Source organism: Hipposideros armiger, unplaced genomic scaffold (assembly GCF_001890085.2).
Source record: "Hipposideros armiger isolate ML-2016 unplaced genomic scaffold, ASM189008v1 scaffold_1032, whole genome shotgun sequence".
Taxonomy (NCBI): domain Eukaryota; kingdom Metazoa; phylum Chordata; class Mammalia; order Chiroptera; family Hipposideridae; genus Hipposideros; species Hipposideros armiger.
Window position 1 is genome coordinate 405214 of NW_017732382.1, and position 3300 is coordinate 408513.

Consider the following 3300-nt stretch of genomic DNA (forward strand, 5'->3'; position numbering starts at 1 on the left):
TGGTACAAGCAAACTATAGGATGGGGGAGACTCTAAATGACCATTTTATAGCCAGTGACTTAAGAGTGAAATTAATAATCAGTGTTCAAGTTATACCACAGTTCCTGCTGGACATGATACAGAATGAGTAGGTCCTATGTGCGCCCTCAGGGACAAGGGAGAGTGCCTTCTACAGGACACAGTGTTAACGGGGAAAAGCAGGTAGAACATGTGTGTGCAGAGAAAGTGTCCAACACTAGAGCCTGATCCCAGTGGGAGGAGTGGGGACTGCACTGTGTTCACCTCAGATCTGGCCCCACTCCACTCCCAGGACTATCCCAGACTAGGGGGCATGGGGAGAACTGGCTCAGGAGTCTGGGAAAGGATGTGCCATTCCTTTCAGCTTCATTCATTCATTCATAAATGCAGTGGGCTGACATTTACCTTTATGACTTGGATGAAGATACAATGAGCTCATCCAGACTGACAATGAGAGGACAAGACTCTCCAGATCCTAACAGTCTGAGGGGAGTCGGACCTCCAGGAGTGACCCTCACGGGGTCCAGAGTGAGACCCTGACACCCAGTTTGGACCTTGTATGGCAGGGAAAGGGGGTCCCATGCCAATTTGGGAAGGGACCATTGGGAGCCACAGGGACATATTGTAGCATGGGGCCACATTAACAGATATGCCATTCAGAACGGAGGAGGGGCAAGCTCCCTACTGAACAATGGGGACTTAGATGTAGGATCACACTTCAAGATGTAATAAGTGCCATAAACTTTGGAGGATAGTGCTGTTATCATCTCTACATATGAGACCATTATGTTTTCTTCCTACATCCCTTCTTGAACTTCCATGGGCTGCACTTCTAATTCAATGTTTTGAATTTTTTTCATTAGCAAGCACTTATTGAATATTTATTATATGTAAGGGCCTGTTCTAAGTTCTTTACAAATATTAACTCATGTAATAGTCTTCACAATAACCTAATTGGGTAGGTACTGTTTTTTTCTCCATTTTACAAGTGAGGTACCTGAAAAACAGAGGTTTAATAACCTGCCAGAGGTCACATAGCTGAGAAATCATGGAGCCAGGATTTAAACCAAGGCCATCTGGATCCAGAGTTCCATCCTTATAACCACATACTGAAATGCCTTTTCTTTTTCTTTTTATTGTGCTGTATGTATGTATGTTGACCTTCCTCACCAGACTATGTTATACTTGAGAGTTTGTGTGATGCCTGTATTGCCAGCCAGGTTTCCAGCAGTCAGGATGTACCTGACATTGTGTGGGCATCCCTGACAAGATGCTTTAATTGGTAGATTAACCCTTCCCTCTTCCATCCTAAGTGGGCACCCAGAATACACTCAGTGTGGGCACCATGCAGTGTGAGTTTCTGTGCACCTGATCCCAGAAAGATCCTTCTGGGAAGCTAGGAGAAGATGAAGGGCCAGGACTCCATTCAGAGTAGTACAGTCACGTCAAATTTTCCATAAGATCACAAAACGCTTTTGTTCTTAAATGAAATATTTTGAAAAGAAAAGATTCTATCACAACACAAAATTAGAAACAATATATTGCACAAAAGGCAACTATAAAAATAACAATGACAAATACCATATTTTTATCAATTATAAAATGTCTTTTTCTTACATTTCAACATATCAAAAATCAGGAATGCATCTAACAGTCACTGAGATAAGAAAGCAACATCCTTTCTTTCTTAAAGGTTGCCTAAAGTAATGGTGTCACACACACAATCTATAGCATCTGAGATTTGATAAAATATGGTAAAATGTTATAAAACTTTACATTTTAAATTTAAAGAATAACTTTGTTTTAGGTAGTTAGAGATCTCTCTGATTTTCAGTGTCCTAAGCACTTCTCTTTTCTTCCAGCTTTGAGATATAGTTGGCATATAACATTGTATAAGTTTATGTAATGTTGGCTGAGGATGAAATTGAAAAATTTCATGCAAATTTCCAAAAAGAAACTGATCACACACTAAAACAAGACCTGCTGATAACTGTAGGTGATTGAAATGCAAAAGAAGGAAATAAAGAAGAATCAAATCAGAAAATTTTGACTAGGGGTCAGAAATGAAACAGGAGATTGACTTGTGGATTTCTGTGAAGCCAACAATTTTTTCATCACAAACATGTGTTTCAAACAACTGAACAGATAATTATGTACATAGACATCACCAGATGGCCAATAAAGAACTCAAACAGACTATGTAATTCAAAGCAGGGAATAGGGAAGCTATATTTTCTCTGCCAAAACAAGACCAGGAACAGACTGTGGTACTGACTACAAACTGTTAATATCAAACAGAGTAAATCAGGGGCTGCCAGGTGGCTCAGTTGGTTAGAGCGAGAGCTCTGAACAACAAGACTGCCGGTTCAATTCCCACATGGGCCAGTGAGCTGCGCCCTCCGCAACTAGACTGAAGGCAACAACTTGAGCTGAGCTGCTGCTGAGCTGCCAGTGGGTGGCCGGATGGCTCAGTTGGTTAGAGTGCATGCTCTTAACAACAAGGTTGCTGGTTCCATTCCCACATGGGATGGTGGGCTGAGCCTCCCACAACTATTAGGTTGTCAGAAAAGTCATGATGTATTTTTGCTATGTTTTTCATTGCAAAAATGCATCATGACTTTTCCAACAACCCAATATATTGAAAACAGCGACTGGACTTGGAGCTGAGCTGCACCCTCAACTAGATTGAAGGACGACTTGACTTGGAGCTGACGGGTCCTGAAAAAAACACAGTAACCCAATAACATAATAATAATAATACTAATGATAATAATGTGTAAATCATGACTACAAAAGAAATACACCTCAGTTACAATTTTTTTCCCATGATGAGAACTTTTCAGATCTAAGCTCTTAGCAATTTTCAAATGCACAATATGGTATTGTTAACTATAGTCACCATGCTGTACATTAGCTCTCCAGAACTTATTTATCTTATAACTGAAAGTTTATACCTTTTGACCACCTTAACCCATTCCCCAGCCTCCACACGCCCTCCTCTGGCAACCACCAGTCTTTTGTCTCTATGAGTTGTTTTTTAATTCCACGTATACGTGAGATCATATAATATTTATCTTTCTGTCTAACTTATTTCACTTAGCATAATGCCTGCAAGGTACATCCATGTTGTTGCAAATGGCAGGATTTCCTCCTTTTATATGTCTTTCCTCCTTTTCGATTTCAAGCACTCCTTAGATGCCATCTCACTTAATTCTTACTAGGCACCTTGGAAGAAAACTCTGTCACTCCGTCATTGATGAGGATACTCAGGCCCAGAGAAGG